This window comes from Topomyia yanbarensis, chromosome 1 (genome assembly GCF_030247195.1).
Source record: "Topomyia yanbarensis strain Yona2022 chromosome 1, ASM3024719v1, whole genome shotgun sequence".
Lineage (NCBI taxonomy): Eukaryota > Metazoa > Arthropoda > Insecta > Diptera > Culicidae > Topomyia > Topomyia yanbarensis.
The window spans coordinates 184,496,328-184,516,206 of record NC_080670.1 but is presented as its reverse complement, the minus strand read 5'-3'; the positions used below and the strand labels follow the sequence as shown (position 1 = coordinate 184,516,206).

The 19,879-nt window shown below is 42.3% G+C and overlaps 1 protein-coding gene across 17 annotated transcripts in view; it reads right to left on the bottom strand.

The window, feature by feature from the left end:
- The window catches only part of LOC131683943 (uncharacterized), a 287,688-nt gene that overhangs the window by 86,193 nt on the left and 181,616 nt on the right, over window positions 1-19,879 (bottom strand). The gene's annotated exons all lie outside the window — the stretch shown is intronic.

The window sequence follows — 19,879 nt, the reverse complement described above, 5'->3', positions numbered from 1 at the left end:
CAACAATATGGGTATTTTTGGAATGGTCTTGACAAGCAGGTGCCAGCAATTGATTTTTGACGCCATTTAGAAATCCAAGATTGCGACTTCCGGTTTAGCAAAATTCGTTATAACCCATGCAATCTTAGGTCCATACATTCAGTGGAATTGTGGAATATTTTCGGAATGGTCTTGACAAGTAGGTGCCAGAATTTGATTTTTGAAGTCATTTAGAAATTCAAGATGGCGACTTCCGGTTTAGCAAAATTCGTTATAACCCATGCAATATGGGTATTTTTGGAATGTTCTAAAATCCATGTAAATTCAACTGATTAATTAAAACCATTTGTACAACTTCAACATCCAAAAATACCCATATTGATTGAGTTATAGCGAATTTCGCTAAACCGGAAGTCGCCATCTTGGATTTCAAAAAAGCGTCAAAAATCAATTTCTGGCACCTATTTGTCAAGTCCCTTCCGAAAATATCCATATTGTTGAGGTGCGGACCATAAGGAGTTTTCCAGACCCGTCTCTCCCATCTTTCCGAAAATCTTCTAAATCTTTTGCATTCAAAAGAACTTAAAATATTTTTGCAAAATCCGTGCAAAAATAAAACTTCCAAAAATGAATATTTTTGTGTGGGTTTTACGCGGATTTTCCAATCAACGCGGATTTTTTTACGTAATTTACGCGTAAAAAACCTGAGTACTATACAATGAAAGTTACTGACGTTCGAAAACTTAACCTCCATAAAATTATGTTATTCAAATTCATCTCGTCAGTAACTAGCACCAACTTGGGGCCAAGTTGGACAATGTATCTAAACTAGCATCCAAATTAGCACTAGTTAAACACTGTATCCAAACAGTCACACGACATAGATGACGCCTAAAGCAACTGGCCAGCCCGAGTGCTATCCCGGGAAGAAAAGACAGAAGCTCTCATTTGATGACGAAAAAGCGAAAACGGACGCTTGTTTTTTGGTTAGGGAACCAACGTGACAGGTGTTTGTTGTAATACAATCTGGTTGCAATCAATCACGCATAACTAGGCAAACTCTCTCGCACTTACAAATTTATGTACTCGATAGACAAGTTTCAGGGCACTGTAGTTGGAGATCCAGTGAGATGGATCGGCTCACTTTATCTCCGTCATCTCAACCGTACACTCCAAATTAAATACCAAAATAACGGACCGCAAGAACATTCAAAAGCCCACGCGAATATGCAGATCCCTAACCGGTTTTATATAAAAATCAAACACGCGAAGTTATATAAACATTAGCGCACACGACATCAAAAAACGCACACGCGATAAAACACGGTAACATAGAAACGCCTGTGCCCTTCGCGATAACATGAATCTGGCCACGCACGCGAACGTGCAATCGGGATCATCCGTGCACACTAGACCTCTCCACATTTTGAAAACGTTTTGAAATATACATGGGTCAGCCCAAATTTTTGTTCTACGTGTGAATTTAAGAAGTTTCGCCAAAAATGACTTAATTTGGACATGATATAGAGGTGCACACCTACGCCGCACATAACGCTCCGATGATCAAGTCATTATGTTAGCACTTACGAATATATAAACGTGGTCTCAAGTATGACAACACTATAACGCCTGTTCCCATCACTATCATGAATCGATCACGTACGGAAGCCCCTATCTCTAGCCGCTCAGGTCCATGCCTTCCATCTTCGTCGAAACAAACAAATTGCCATACATTAGAGGGCTAGGGCAACATGGCCGGATACTGTAGTGATGTACGAAAACGCAATCCCTTCCACATCTGAATCGTACTCTCAGAACCGTGGTTCGAGCGAATAACCCATACGAATATTTAAGCGGTTACATGGTTATACAAATAAATTTATTTATTATAAGCGCGTAACGCACATACCCGCGTGATCGAACCCGTTAACGTAGGATCGCTCGAGTCCTGCGCGATAATACAACCATGGTCACCAACGCGAACATGTAATTGCGATCATCCACGTAAGTCAACGCCTGCGACCTTGCAAACGGAAAACCTTCCCTGTGATGAAGTGAACGTTTTAACACCTATGAATTTATAAACGCGATCTTAAATGCGTTACTAAAAAAGTACCTTGCAACGCAAACATGAATCGTTCACGCTACCCTCGGTCATGGTGGTGTAGGCCTTCATTTGCACCATTTCATTTGGAATATATAAGTGACCACACATTTAAAAAATCGAATTTACACAAGCAAAGTTAAATACACACCAGTACGCGCGACATACAAACGCCCACGCCGTCACACGCATTAGCATAGCAACCAGGGGCGTACTAGGCGTCGGCATAGCGTAGTTGATAAATCGATTGTCTTGTACGCAGCGAACCTGGGTTCGAGTCCCAACCCCGCTCATAGGGTTAGAGATCTCTCTAAAAAAGAAAGCAAATGACCCTAAGATTAAAACATTTACAATCGAAAAAAAACAAACAAACGCTCGTGCCCTTAACGATCATCCAGGCCCATGATTTCGCTAACATGAAAACATCTCGATTATTAAGTGAACGTTTTAGCACGGATAAATTTATAAACGTGGTCTGAAGCGCAAACATATAAATGCTCGTACCCACGTGAAAGTTCCGCAAAGTATGACATTTTTAATCAAAGTAGCAACTGCAACTCTTTCAGAATCATTGCAGGGTCTTGAAGTGTTCAACAAAGTTGTTGGTTTTTATTATGTCCAAAAAATTAGGGAAAACATTTTTGTAACATATAAAATAAAAGTTATTCTTAAAAAACTGACTTTAAAATGTTTGCTCGGCAAAACGACAGGTAACAAAAGAATGTCTGCAGGTAGAGAGATGCTATCTTCAGCTGAATGACTAAAATATTATTTTCAACAAATTCGCAGAAAACTGAAACTGCCTGTCTACTTCCAGTAAAAATTTAACATTTCCTGAATGTGAAAATGGAGTTCAAGCTTACGGTAGTCCAGTTGCATCATATCAGGTACTAATAATGTTCAACTGATTGTGCCCGGCAATGAAATTAATTTTGCGTAAAAACCCAAGATTAGTGGCTGAGTGCGAATCATGAGCGATGGCGAAATCGGGGTACAGAATCTTACACCACGTACTCTCCACAAAACGATTAAAATATTCGTGTGACAAAATAGAGAATCCGATACTGATAATTCATAGGTATTTTGTTTGATTTTTTGTGGTGAGAACTTAGCTGGACCGGATTATTCCTTTCTACCTGCCCTTACAATACAAAACACATCGATTGTATTCTACATAGCTTATCTGGGTTCGATTCCCAAGCCCGCATATGGAGTTGGAGATTTTTCTAAAGAACGTTCTCTAACCCGAAAAAGAAGCGAATGACTCGAAGATTAAAACCTCTATAATCAAAACAATACGAAACCAAAGGAACCACCATTACACGTATGCTAAATGTGTACGTGATGTTCAGGCAATAATAACTTTTTCAAAAACTGCATCCAATACCTCCAAATCAACAGCCAGCATCATCAACGAGGAAGCAAACGACGAAATAGACGGAGCCGCACTCGTGTTCCGTTAGTGCAAACAGCGAGGAAGAACACCCGACCGCAAGCATCAAAACAGCTTTTACAACGACGATCTTGTACCACAAAGCAGCGTGCGAGAAGTATGGCATTCGATACATTAAGAAGAGGGTACCTTTCAAAATAAGCAAAAAAGGCAAAGGAGAACTAAATTTGTATATTGATAGCTTTAAAGTAGGTGTATACGAGGGATATATTACGCTTGCCAGGATGTCCGGAAGGAATCCTTTAAGTGAGACTTGGTGCCACAATACTCGGCACGTGACCAGATAACGTGCTCGATGTCGTGATAGATAGCAGAGACTGCTCTTCTTCACGCAGGAGATGCACGTCTAACGTGTAGTGGTTAGACATGAGTCGGGACATCACAGGAATAAAATACACAGGAATAGAATATATTCCTATTGCTTCATATGGTTTGTCAACTATTGAGTGTACTCTGACGAGAAATGTAAAAAAATCATTGGAGCAAATTGGTCTCTCATGATTTTCTCAAACGCCCATCTTTGTTAAGGAGTGTTCCACCTCGTTTTCAAGGATGGAACAAGGTGAAGGGACCCAAACTAAGGTAATCTGGTAAGATTTTTCAGGTAAAGCGCTCATTGACTGCCTTTATGGAACCCCAATTGTGTATTTGCTTCGACCCGATTCTCGCACAATTTCCTGATACAGGACAGAATTTCGATACGAGTTGTGATCGAAGGCTGATTTACCTGGTATTGTGGTGGCGATTACCTTTACTTGTCTTCAATCATTAGGGACAATGTTACTACCCTCGACAAACTTATTAAATAAATTAAACTTTTTGCAAAGACAACAGATTCTCAAAAAGTTGATTTTTATTCGGTCTGGTCCTGGGGTTTTATTGTTGCAACACAAGAGAGCAACCCGAGCAAATTCTTATGGGTTCAGACACCATACAACCCCTTGAAAAGACCATCAAAACACCATCAAATGGTCTTAATAACCCATAAATACATCAAAATATGTTTTTTTTTGGAATTTACCGGACCATGGTGATGGCGTTTTCATGGGTTGACCCCATTCAAAACACTATTAAATTATCAAATCAAATTAGACTATGACCATGGGGGTATTATGGGCTTTCCGTTTGTTTGGGAAGTGAATACTCCACCATAAAAAAACGACGAATCGTTTGCGATATCGTTAAGGAACGCGGTGCGACCGGACAAACCTTTTTGGCGAAATCAAATATCCAATGGTTTGAGAATTCCACGCTTCTGTTAGTACTATTTCGGTTTCGCATACGGCGCGATGTTGCCCAATGAGTTTTTCTTGCTAATCCGTCAACGAACCGGCGCCAATATTCGCGTTTAATGGCTTTCATTCATCAAGCTTTTCATTTTCGACCCTAACGACGTGTATTGTTCCAAAGTTGTTTGGCGGCTCGATATTGAAAACTCCCTAAATACGCGGAGGATTTTTTCGCGTAGACTTCGGAACAATCTTTGTTCCACCACTAGGGGGAAGACCGTCTGCGAGTGTTCGCGCCAGGTACTCGTTTGTTTAGTCCAAGCTTGAATCGCGATGACGAGAAATAGGCATACCAAAAACATGTACTCTTTCTCCGAACGTAACTCTTGTTTTTATTGGATGGTTTCTGTTTCTAAAGTCAGCCATCTTTTAGATTTTACAAATGTGTTACATTTCGGATTATTTATTGGGGTTTTAACAGATTCTGTATTCGGTAGGATATTTCTGTAATTCCACTGTATAACAGTGATCAAATCAGTGACCTCGTTCGACACATACGATCACTGCAAGAAAGAGTCATATAGAAGTGAACTGCTTCGAAAGTGTTTTACTATAGTGAGAAAAATTAGGCTTTTAAGAGGATTAGTAACGTTGAAAATTGTGTAAATCCAATCCACGATGTAAGAAAATATCATCAATCCAGCACTTGACCGAGGCACTGTTTAAAAAATAGGATCTATTGGGTTTTGTGATCTTCCTGGAAAATTTCTATGTACGGGAGCTATTTGCTTTGGCTTGAAGCACTTCCAATATTGTTATTTTAAGATGTTGTTTTTAGTTTATGAAGACTTTACCCGTCATAAATACGCTTTTCAATGTCCTTACTGCAGGAAGCATCCACATGTGCTTTCCCATATCAGTCACACTGTTGTTTATTGCTGCAGCAATCAATAATATGAATCAGTGTTTTGCAGTTGAGACAGTGTTTAACGAGCGATTCAAACAAGCGTACCAGTTGCAGAAACATTTCCATTGTAACGTGGCTATGTAGAATTGATGCAGAAAAGGTTACGCGAAACGAGCTCTTGGCTTGACTTATTATGGCAAGATACAATCCAGCTTGCAATCCAGCACCTCAGCGCTTCAACGGAGTTAATGGGCTTTAAAACGACCTACTCCATCACTCAGTAGGTCATTGCTAGTGAGAACTGTCCCTGTAACGACTCCATTTACCTCCACGTCATGAGCTGGGACTTATACTCTTTAATCCGCCGTGAGTCGAACATTGGAAACAATGCAAACGCCGAATAATGTGCCGTCAAATCCTGAGCTGCGAATTATATCAGGAAACTTGCTTGCTTTGGGCCGAAAAAACGCCATCTTTGGCCCATTTGAGTTATTTAGGTATACCTTTAAACGTAGTGGCCTAGTTTCAATTTAAGGGGAAGGTTCGCTAGCTCCTGATAGAAACAGAAGGATCACTCATTTTAGCCTCGTCTTGGGGATTCTTTGCACGGAGTCAGCACACCGTGTCAGTGATATGAATTCCAATAGCCGGAAAAGGCAAAAGATTAAAAGAATGTGAGTATTTGGCGTTAGCGACGAAAAAACGGTCCGGCTGGCTTATCAAACGAACAAAGAGTTACAATGCATTCGCTGCGTTCACATGCAGGCTATTGTATTTCAGACAATGGACTGGTAACGGTATCGAATCAAAAGCCAAAAATACTCCACAACACAGGACATGGTAGGTAAATCCGGATTTGATAGATTCATCTTGAATAGCCCCGGAAAGTATCCGAAATTTACATTTATTTTTTTTTTACAAAATATCCTCTCACAAAAATATAACATGGTTCTTAAATATTAAATTTATTTAATTCCTGAGAAGTAGTAGGCTGGAACTGGAAGTCACTACCTTGGATGTCAAAATGGCGTCAAACATCCATTTCCATCATCTTCTCGTCAAGTCCCATATTATGTTATATTCATGAAACTGTTTTGACGAAACGATTTCCCTCCCCAAGGTTTAGGAGTTTGACGGTATTGCAAACATCATCAAGCATCAATTGGCTTAAGATGGGTATTGCATTACGCCTCGATAGTGGTGCATCGAGCAGACCGAGAGGGCTTATGCGCCTTTTTTATGTTTTATGTTGCTTCATACTCTGCACCTGCGCATACCAACGCTAAACCACTGGTCTATGCGCGGTGGCGTGGCCGACTGGCGGATCAACGTAGATTGACTCTTGCTGTGTGCCGTATTTGCAAATATTGTTCTATTGGTGGTATTCGTGGACGGGGCTCACGGAGGGAGTCATTGTATGTCCATTTATCGGTCGACTTCGTCATCGTGCATATACCAATTAAATTAATTTAATAATTAAATTAATTTAATAATTAAATTAATTTGATAAAGTAGAATAAGTAGAAAACTATTAGTTGTAACTTTGTGATAATCGTAGTTTTTCGTACTAGTGTACAACTGTTATGTGCTAGTCGTATGTCTATCTATGTATGTATTGAGGTGATCAATCTGAGCATTTGGTTATATTCATTCGGAAAAATCGGGTAAATTTACCGACGCACGCGAGTCATCCATTCCCGGCCAGCATAGCATGATGAAAGTCTAACAGCATGCAATTGTTAATGATAAATACACAACATTTGCTGCATTTAGACGAGTTTGATTGCATGTTACATATGTTTTTCTATTCTACTTCATTAGTCTGTTTCTTTTGTACATCTATTAGTTTGATTTTCCATTATTTATGTATACCAAAATAGTATTGTTCAATTTATACACTTCTAATCAAGCTCTTTGCTCTCTCTACTTGGCCACAAACGCAACCATGCAATTGCAATAATCCACATATACATACGCCCGCGATTTCGCCTACATGAAAACACCCCGGTAGTTAAGTAAACGTGGCATCTTCAAACTTCCAAACGCGGTCTCAAACATTAACCCACCACTCGACATGACCTGGAATTCAAGTGATATGGGGAAACGGACTACCATCTGAACCATACACTAAAAATTAAACTTCAGATTCACGGTCCGCGCGCGATCAAACAAATATACACACTACGTCATTATAAAATCAAAGTTATACACGCGAAGTCACATACACGCGACAAACACGTTAATATACAAATGCTTGATCCCTTCGCGATCATCCCCGGCATCTACACCCGCGATCTAGTAAACATGATGGCATCCCAGTGATAAAGTGAATGTCTCAGCTCCTATAAATTTTCAAACGCGGTCTTAAGCGTGAACTTAAAAACTCCTGCACTCGCACGATCATGAATCGTTCACTTCCGGATGTTTCTATTTTTGATATTAGCAGACTAGGTCCATGCCTTCAATTGGATCAATTAAAAAAAGAAAGCTCATATCCACTGGACACCACGTTACATGGCGACATTACCGAGGACTCTAACTCTAACATGAACGCGAGCACACGTGACAAACACATTAACATACGAACGCTTAAGCCCTTCGCGATTAACAACAACGCGTTCGCGATCGCGCAAACTTAATAACACCGCGGTAATAAGGAGAACGTTTTAGCACTCACGAAGTTTCAAGCGCTGTCTCAAACACGAACCTACAAACGTTTATTTGCGCGCGCTCATGAATCGGTCACGTCCGGGTCATCACCGGCACTCTAGTGATATGGAAGATCTCACACTCTTTTAGCATCTTAGCAGTACACCAAAAAATAATTAGACTCACGGTCCGCGCGCGATTATCCAAGAACACACGCGAATATGCGAAAGGCACACGGTTATAAAGTAGAATTTATTCACGCGAAGTTACGTATACGTTAGCACACCCGACATACCAACGCACAAGCGACCGAACACGTCAGCTACAAATGCTCGAGCTCTTCGTAATGATACATGCGATCGCGAGTCCCTATGCCCGCACATACCTGAACCGTACAATGAATATCACATTCAGAATCACGGCCCGCTACAATTGGCCTAATGCAGTGTTTTAGTGGGCGACATTGCCTTTCTCGTCTGCAAATTGTAGTATGTGATTCTGACGGGGAGCCCTTCCGAGAACCTAGCTCTACAGCTCCAGTAGGACAACTCTCGAAAAAAAAATCCCGGGTAGCTGAAAACCGTCGGGAATTGGAAGCTCTATCAATCATATGACACGTGCGGTTCAAACAAGCGTACCAGTAGACGAAACCTTCCCATCGTAACGTGGTTAGGTAGGATTGACGCAGATAAGGTTACGCGAAAAGAGCTCTTGACTTATTACGGCAGGTTTGCAACCCAGCACCTCCACGCCTCAACGGAATTAATGGGTTTTAAAACGACCTACTCCATCCCTCAGTAGTGTAACGACTCCATTTACCTCCACGTCACGAGCTGGTACCTATACTCTATAATCCGCCGGGAAGCGAACATTGCGAGCAATGCAAACACCACCTAATACGGCTTGAAAAAAAACTCCATCCATGGCCCATTGAAGTTATCTGGGTATACCTTTAGACGTGGTGACCTAGATTCAACTGCAGGGGAAGGTTCGCTAGCTCCTGATGGAAACTATTTCAGCCTCGTCTTGGGGATTCACCAGCACACCGTGTCAGTAATATAAATTCAAATAGCAGCAACAGGCAAAAGATTAAAAGAATGTGGGTATTTGGCGTTAGGCTGCCTCACCAAACGAACAAAAAGTTACAATGCGTTCGCTGCCAAAAATTCTCCACACCACACGCGAAACAGTTGAGGAAACCGATGTTCATTGATGGACTGCTCGACTTGGAATGATTGAATAATTTATTTTCAGATTATTACTAACAAAAAAGTTAAAAAAAAACTTTTGCTACGTATCTTTAGCTGCGTCGAAAAATACCAAAAAAGCGCAAGGTTTACTTACCCAATCGCTTTAAAAAAGGTAAATTTAAACTACGAATAGTGTGGAGCGAAAAATCCTATTTTTTCGTCTTATTCTGATGTTACACATTGCCTATGGGCAATAATATTTAATGAAAATGAAATAGCTTTTTTGTAACATCTTCATTATTCCGAAAATGAAATATTAGTGCGCCAAATTTTCTATAACCTGAACAATATTAACATTTTCGGAATGTGGCTGATGACGATTGGACGTAAGAATTCGATGTCTGAAGTCATTTTACAATCCAAAATGGCGACTTTCGGTTTGTATAAATTCTTCATAACCTCAACAATATAATTACATTTCCAGAATTGGAATCTACTCGTCAAGTCCGTTTCAAAAATATTGCCATATTATTAGGATTATCGAGGATCTTGCTCAACTGGAAGCCACCATCTTGGATGTCAAATTGGCGTCAAACATCCATTTTCATCATCTTCTCGTCAAGCCTGTTCCAAAAATACCCATATTATGTTATATTCATTGAACTGTTTTGATGAAATGCTTTGAAATAAGAATGTGAAGCGTACTTTTTTACGAACTAAATCAATTTACGAACTCCAGTGCGGTTCGTAAATGGAAGTTCCAGTGTATTTCAATATGAATTCAAAAAGAGTCGAATTCTCTATCCATTTGGGTGTAAGAATTACACAGCACACTATTTCTCACAAACAAAATTTATCAGATGACCCTGTCAAAAGAAAAGGCCAGATAGCGCCACCGGCGCAACGAATCCAATTGTTCTAAATTTATTTCATAAATTGCGAACTCGTTGTTCTGTTTGTGAACACACAATGTGAAACCCCGTTTTCCAGTTAGTCATTCGCTAAACAACTGTCGACGCGACGGTTCCCTTCCCATCTAGCGGCACATTGTGTCAGTCACACATTTCCCAACCATCATCGTAGCTCGTTTTCCATAATCTCGCAGGCTTGAAGGATACCCACCGCACACACACACACACACGTCACGAACGATCACTGCGCTATCCAACCCAGCACCATGTGCGAACTGTTCACATTCAACAGGCATCCCCAGAGCGTAATAGAAGAGGGACCCATCCACAGACCTACCATCTCACTTGGCATGAATAGCAAATGCAAAGGAAGCGCGCGCACCCTGTTGCTGCTGCTCACCTGAACGGACACACAGCTACTACCTACCATCGTATCATATTCTGGTTGATGCCGGGCGGGCGGCGAAAATGGGTAACAACGGAAAAACCATGTCACAGACACACAGCTGTCATGCTATTCTTAACGAAATTAAATAACGCTACGGGGCCCCCTCCTGTCCTGTTCTGGCACTGCGCTGTTACGAACGAACGAGAGGACGGGTCAAAATCGTCTCCCCGTCGTCGGCGTACGTAATTAAAGTTACATTTGTTTCAAATACGAAACTTGAAATTAATGAGAGAAAAAGCACGGAGGCTTAAACCTGTTGATGGATGTAATGAACGTGTTTTTGCAATGGACATACAAAATTTACATGCATACACCAATTGTGACGTGTAGTAGTTCGAATTGGTACTGGATACATACAGCTTAATCTCAGATCAATCAATTTTACTGTCGTAGCAAGTAATCATTAAAATGCATGGCAACAATGGATTTTTACGGTAAAAGTAGATTTTACTTTGAAATATGTACAGCGAACAGACATTCATGTTCGAATACATAATAACAAATACTTCTGTGTTTCGTCTCATCAGAATCTGACACTTACTTAGTAACAGGACTATTCTAGATTGACGCTAGTCCCAAAAAACCAAAACTATTTGTGTTTCTGAGCAAACCCCTAGTCCGTGATGTCCTGCAACAAATAGTATTCGTTTTTTTTTTTGGAGCTGACGTCAATCCGACGCTAGCTTAGTCCTGTCACTAAGTTAGTGTCGGATTCTGATGAGACGAAGTCGAAACGAAAATTTCATAACTAATTTATATATAGATATTTCTTTCGATTATTAAAAGCCAAATCAAACTGAACCCACTAAACGAAATGGCGACTTTGTGGAATTTTCACACAACTTTAACGATCGAGATCGAGTCTGTTCTCTGTTATAAAAGATTGTTGTTTTTGTATCGTATCATAACCTAAAACTATACTGTAGATTGTTGAAAAATGACTGTATAGTTACAGTAAAAATGCTGTACATTTCCATTCAGGCAGTAAAAAAGCAATAACATTCCACACTGATTGAGCTCAAATTGCCCCACTCAACTGAAATCCAAGTAGGCGATGTATTCGCTCAATGTCACTCCTCCTAGCGAGCGACTCGCCGATGAAAGATAGAAAAGACACACGTCTATCTACATACAGCGAATCGAGGGCGGTGGGGGCATGCTTTCATGTAAGCGCCTCGAGGATTATGATTTATTCGGCTGAAATGGCTTTTATCGCGCTTCGGATGCCTGCCGGCATGTGTGGCCCGTAAATCTGGTGAAAATAATTTATTTAATATTCATACACTGGATTCTATAGTGAGCATTGTGCTGCTACGGAACATAGCAGCAGCACTCTGGATGGTTGCGAGAGGAACCGCTGTCGCCGTCGCCGCCTATGGACGAAGTTATTGATGGGGATTCCTTTGTTGCAAGTTATGTCAGTTTGCGAAATGGCGACGGTATCATCATTGACACATGCCGGAATGTTGCGATTATGGCTTTTCGCACAGCGCGCAATTGGCAGTGGAGTTATTAACGATGCCTTCGTTGAACAGAATGTGGGTAATAAAAAAAAGGAATCAGAGCACTCCTAAAACCATGTATTTTATGGCTTCTGGTGATATTGAATTGTGTAATATTTCCAACATGGACTAACGAGGGATAACGAGGTAGTTTTCCTTAAACAAGTCTATATATTTTATTTATTCATCAGGGAAGCAATCTGGAACAGTTTTATTTCGTGCGCTTTGTGAATGTTGCTACGGTATTGTTGTTTATTAGAGACAGACTATGCTTCCTGCTGTAAATACAGCGCATTTTCATTGGTGCTTGAATATGCCGAGTCGTTTGCTGGTTTGTTTCTGTCGGTAGTCGGTGACATTTGCTGGTGGAGTTGTACCGTCTACTGTTCATCTACAATGGACGACAAATACAAAGCAACCAATTACCAATCACAGACTTGTCCTTTGCAAGTAATTAAGAAGAGTTGGATTTGAATGTTTCGTGTTCCACTCAGTAACTGACACCAACTTGCTGCAAGTTAGACAATATATCCAAACTAACGCCGAAGCTGGCTCCAGTTAGACACTAAATCCAAACAGTTCACACAACACGTGTGAACGCCTAAAGCAACTGGCTGGTACCGAGTGATGTCTCGGTTGCCTAAGCACAGAAGCTCTGGGTCGCTGACGAGTATAGGGGAACTAACCGGGTTCTTTTGGTATAAGAGCCAAACGCCTGCGAGTGTGTAACATTTTTCATTGGATAAACCAATTTGCGCATGACCTAATCTGCAAAAGTTAGATTCGTCAGTAACTGACACCAACTTGCTGTCTGTACTTACTGTAATTAAGGTTATAACACATTCTACTCTCCTCGTTTATGCTACGCAGTTTTTTAATTACAAATCAATTTCATATTCGCAATGTGTGTAGAACGTCACATCTAGGGGCTCAAACTGCGACAAAAGAGCCTAGTGACGCTATTCAACGCTATCAACTAGTTTGTGGATGACTACGACAACAGTGATACCAACGAAGTATCTGTGCTCCTGGAGAACTTCGTCCAGCTTTGGACAGACCTGAACGTGGTTTTGGTGGAACTTACACCGCTAGACGAAGCGAATTTGGACGAAAGGCGTACTGATTATGAGTCGGCATACTACCAGGTTGAAGGATTTTTGAGCTTGAGCTTGTGCGACCACCCCTGGCTGCTACTCCGATATCGATCTGGACTAGCTGAAGTTGTACAGGGAATCAGTAGATAATTATGCCGGGGAATAGCGAAACATTTTTCAATGTGCAACTCCTGGTAATCCTAAAGTGTTTATTGATTAATACCGGGGCCGGCTGGCCCCAACGTAGATCGCGCAAGGAAAGGGAAAGAATGTTAGTACAATACTTGCTTTTGCTAGAGGCCGTATATACTACTGCGCACTCCACAAGCATCATGGGAGTAGGATATTTGTTAGTAAGTATAGAAGTTGGGGTTCTACTTCTTCTTTACCGACGCCAGAGAGGTGAGTCTATTATCTGGACTTGAATATCGATCCATCGACTCATGGACCGGCGACCAACGGCTTTTCTTTCCTTCCGAAGGAAGACGTGACAACAGATTTTTTCACCTCAGAAAAATCTCAACGACCTCGACTGGGATTGAACCCAGGTCAACTGGAATGAGTGGCGGTCCCGCTTACCACTCAACCACCGACTACCGGGTTGAAGGGTTTTTGCTGATAAAGACTAAAAAATTCATTCCGTATGTCACCAATACTCTCTCAACAATTCGTAGCCATCCGTCGATATAGCAGGTGCGTTTGCTTCACATAAAACTCCCGGTTTTTAATGGAAGCTTGACAACTGGTTAAATATCCACATTCGTACGTCGATCTCTCAAACATCCAGAAGTGATACGCTGTTCAACTTCCCTAGTCTCAAAAAAGAAATTACGTCGGAATGGCATTCGCTGGTGAAGATACTTGAGGCCAACGTCAATACGCTACTACAGCTGAATGATGCGATCTAGCTTCGGGCCATCTAGCTAAGTCAGTTACTAAGTATTCGCCTCGACCGGACGACGAGGAGAGACTGAGAAGCGTATTCGTGTACCAAGTATGGGACATTTCAATCAATGACCTGACGTCATTCTTTCAACGTAGGGTTACCGAGCTGCAGAACATCCAGGGCAGTACGGTATAGATGGGGCTGTTTCCAGCCAAGGGAAGAAATATTCTCAACGACCAGTCGCTATTTACAATGCTGTACCGTTCAACGCAAGAAATTGCATCGTCTTCAACGATCACGATTCACCTTACCAATTAGCCCCGTACGCCAAGATAGGTCCGATAGTTAAAGAGAAGCGAAGCGAAGGATTGTTCGTCGTTCGAGGCAGGCTTTGTTCCAGTCGTCAACCACCAGCCAGATCAGTATCGAAGACAACCAATTACGCCCGTTTCATCTACCAGCAATCAAGCTACTGCATCTGTACTGTTGTCGAGTCTGCCAGATTCCGTTAGTCAAGGACGGAAGGTCGTGCCACTTGTTACTGCAGTAGTCATTCTTGTTGACTACAGTGGATCCTAGCTCACAGCCCGTGTTCTGCTAGTTACCGACCGAATCATTCTCACAGCGAATCGAGGTGCAAAGAAGGACAATATTCCGATTACTGGTATTGTTCAATCGTCGACGGTTGCCCGGCACAAGTTCGATAAGCTTGGAACTTCTATTTTTTCCAGAATCAGTTGACTCGCCATCACCAGAATTTATATATCGGCCTGGACGATTTCACCGAGTATAGACTCTAGCTAATCCATCATTCTGAATTACCAACCCAATCGACATTATCATGGGAGCAAACAGTTTCTTCACTTGTTCAAGGTTTCTGGTAAATTACTGCTTGCCGACAATCTTCCGGTACTCGTGACCTCCGTTCTTGGCTGGGTTGTATCGGTGAGGTCTTCTCACGGTCAGTCGATTGCTCCAATCGTCGTTTGCCACCGTTATGACATGAAAAATCTGATAGAAGTTGTAGTCAATCGAAGATGACAACACCTCTCCGTATTCTGTCCAAGCTTTCATCGCACTGTAACCCGCAACGCTGAAGGTCGATAGGTAGCTCGACTGCCATTGAAGCTGGACGTGTTGTCTAGCTTCGTTGACAACAGTCGTATTCGTATTCTCTTCGTCGTTTTCAGCGGCATAACACGCTAGGGCACATGCAGCGTGTAACAAATACGAGAACCCATCAATTCCTTCATACCATCTTTCGCGAGTACGCGAAGATAGTACGACGACTTGACTGAAGGTTTCGCACATCATGTAAAACATCCAACGGACCATCGCTGAATGATGCGCTTCCAGTTGAGCCAAACGTGCAAGAACACCTACGATGGATCATCATGTGATCCCGAACACACCCAACCATATTCCAGTACTTCAGCGAATTGTGTGGAGAGTTTCCCCCGACACTTCGATGGACACCCTCGAACTAAATACCGTATCGTACGGTACTGCCAGCGTGCCATCGACGACGACCGCGACAAGTATCTTGAAGTACCTGAAGTTCGCAAGTATTTCTACATTAACTATCTGTTTTCTAGTGTACGCAAAGTAGCGAAAACAACCGTTCTAGGGTAGCGACCTTACCAATAACCGCCGAACATCGTTTTCACCAGCTAGACGGTCCTCAAATCCGCAATCCCGAATCTCACGCCATCTGTTCTCTAGTTGACGCAACCTACCGTTCTAGGAAATCAGCCCCATCGACAACCGTCGAACAGCTTTTCGTCGTTTTTACCAGCTAGCAGGTCATCTAAACCGCAATCCCGACTCTCATCAACACTATCAAGCCTTCGTCGAGGATTACCACGCGCTAGGGCACATACAGTATGTGACGGACCACAAGAACTCATCGATCCATACCACGCTGTAGTCCATGAAGATAGCCTGACCAAACCGGGGGTGGTAATGTTGATCGCGGACTTCAAGGAGATTTATAGCCAATTCGTGTTAGCCAAGCAGAACACTCCACATAAGCGAGGAGTTGGGAGAGTTTTTTCCGACATTTCGACCTCAAACTAAAGACCGTAACCTACAGTACTGCCAACGGCCCATCGACGACAAACGTGACAAGTATCTTGAGCAACTGAAGTCCTTCGCAAGTATTTTTACATCAATTATTTTCTCTGGTTGGCGAACCGTAGCGAAAACAACCGTTCAAGGGAAGCAGTCTCATCGACGACCGTTCAACAGCTTTTCGTCGTTTTCACTAGCTATAAGGTTGTCACATCCGCAGTCCCGACTCTCATCAACAGTATCAAGCCTTTATCGAGGATTACCACGCGCTAAGGTACATACTACGAAAAATCGCCGATTCACACCACGCTGCAGTACGCCAAGATAGACTGACCAAATTGGAGGTAGTCTTTGACGCTTTATGTAAAACCCTCCACGGACCATCGCTGAACGATGTGATTTTAGTTGGACCAAACGTACAAGAAGACCTGCGTTCAATCATCATACGATCTCGAACACACCCAGTCATGTTGAGCGCCGGAATCAAGGAGTTGTACCACCAAGTCCTGATAGGCAAGTAGAACACTTCGCTTCAGCGAATTGTTTGCGCTGGGGCACATACAGCGTGAAACGGATTTCGGAAACGCAGCGATTCACACCACGCCGTCGTTCGTGAAGCTAGCTGCTAGCCTGACCAAACTAGGGTTAGTCTTTGATGCTTCGTGTGAAGCCCTCAACGGATCATCAACTATCTGTTCTCTGATTGACGCAACGTAACAAAACCAACCGTTCTAGGGAGGCAGAAGGTCCTGCTAGGGCACATACAGCGTGTAACGGACTGCGAGAGCTCACCGATTCACACCACGTTGTAGTACGTGAGGATAGCCCGACCAAACTGTGGGTAGTCTTTGACGCTTTATGTAAAACCGTAAACGGACCATCGCTGAACGACGCGATTCTAGTTGGACCGAACGTGCATGAATAGGATCAATCATCATGCGATCCTAAACACACCCAATCATGTTGATCGCGAGCTTCAAGGAGATTTATAGCCAAGTGCTGGTAGACGAGCAGGACACTCCCCTTCAACGAATTGTTTAAAAAAAATATACACATTGTCATTTATTGCGAAATGGCTGCGGTATCCGACTACGTCCATATTTGCTGCGTTAATTTTCATGTAGCCTTATGGGACTCCCGCCAAGATCCCAACCGACTTCAGCCCCGAATTTGTATCGTAAACCTCCCGCATTTTGTGCAGAGATGATGCTATGCTCAGTTGGCGCTGTTGAACGCCTTCTAGATGACTATCGTTAACACGATGTTCCACGCCTTCTCTGATCTCTCTCTATTGCTGTCCGGATGGCTTCTACCATCGATCTTCCTTTCCGGGCCCCGAGGTGCCTGTTTGACAGTCCGCTTTCACGCTACGTGCATTTCGTCGTCCCCTTGAGGATGACTTTTTGAAAGAGATGCTTAAGCTTCTGGATCTTCCATCTGTCTGGGAAGTAGACTTTTTTCAAACTTCATTCTACATCGTCCTGAATATGTCCGGGAATTCCAAGAATGCGTTTTCCAGGGTCATGTTGGGGATTCTCCACATTTAGACCTTTCGCCACTGATGACATTGGAGACTTGCATATCTAGGTCGATTTCTGTTTCTACCTCGCAACATCGTTGGATGAGGCTTCTGGAAATGTCCCTCCTCGATCACCTTCAGCTTATCCGGGGAACAATTCAACCGGCAACAATTCGGGTAACCTTGGTTCTTTGCAATATCTTGCTCCAAGAATATGCGTTAGTTTCTCGGCAAAGCTCTGCAGCAGTACGTTAGATGTAATCACCGTCATCCTTATGCCACGATTTGAATTGGCTATGGAGCGTGCTTTGTCATTTGAGTCCCTTTCCAAGTAACAATTGAAGTTTTATAGCACGCTACAAGTGTAATCTAAGTTTTATCAGTGGCTCCAAAACTATCATAAAACCATAATTGTTACTAGGGTTACGACCTCTTATATAGGCGAAGTAGTGAAGTATCTACGTTCGATGGTTTTAAATTACCACCAGCTTCACTTTGGATTGAAGAAGTCCGTCATCGTGGGTCACTATGCCTCCGCCAGATACAGCCGAGCGCCCATAAGCAAGATCCTGGCATTTCTAAAGAAAGGCGAGAGCATCAAACGCAAGGCGGATTCCGACCATCCGACGGTTCTATGTGACCGTAAGGTGTAGACTTGAGCCGGTAGGTAGGAGCGACCGGTCAGATGGTCTAAACGTATTTAGCCAACATGGGGATCGTTCTGAGGAAGTGGAAGTCAGGACCAGCCGTGTCGAAAGCGCTAGTGGCCACTCTATAGCAGCGTATGAAGATATTCGTCCAACATGTCTTCCTTGCGATGCGCAACGTGTTTGTGATCATGGACGACGAGACGTGGCTTACGCTCCCAGGCAATACCGGTTATTTCTCGATCCTCAGGAAGGCTGTGAGAAGCAACGTAAAGTACATTGTGTTTGACAATCAGTGAAAAGGGGATGTCAAAGTCGAACTTCTTTTCTTCGAAATTTGCGGTTAACGAGGAGGTGTCCCGCAAGAAAGTTGCGGCCATCATTAAGAAACACCACCTAAGGAGAATGTCATATTTTAGCCGAGTCTCGCCTTGGCACAGCGAAGCGGTCGGTGGAGGAAATGGAGTGATAGAAGATGACAGGTATACCCACGAACATTGCCATTGCTGGTTCATAACAGAACTTTTGGTTACACCAACAGCTGGCCGCAGTTTTCGAAAACTGAATATCTAGGACGCTTGAAGTTGCCTATTTTGCAAATTCGGATATCGCCGTATTTTTATATGTTGCTTGCAGTGAACTTATCGGAAGTAACTATACGAAGATAGGTAGTGAAGTCGTACCTCGATTTTGCCATCGTCCTTACACAAGAGTATCGTGACATTCGCATGGTTATGCGTTGTAGATTAGTAAGCACGTATTCCTGAAAGGAAAACTGAAGCTCCGATGCCCTTTATCTCTTAAAAAGTAGCAATTGATAAGAATTTGAATTTTTTTTCAATGTCGCCTACTAGAGGGGAGTAAGTTTTCGAGAATTTCATACAAATAACAAAATCTGAGATCCCGCGATAAATAAACGATTTTAGCTATTGTCATTGTTTTGTTAACTCTACATACTAATAAGTAATCTGTAAGGAGAAATAAGGTACAAAAATAAATATAAATAATTTTTACTGTGATGCCCAACGTCTTATTTCTTTTCATTTCGGAATTTCGTGTATGATGGAATTGTATTGAGATGACTTCCGTAAGCCTAAGCTCCACTTTCAGGTGCTAGAACATAGTGCTAGTATGACGGAATGATATGAAACATAGAGTTTGAGCTATGGATATAATTGAAAATTGTAGTAACACTGTAAATCCCAAAATAACACACATTCCGCCAGCACACCGTGGAAGCAAGTGGTTCCGTAGTTGATCGTTGCACCTAATTTTGTAAACATATACGACA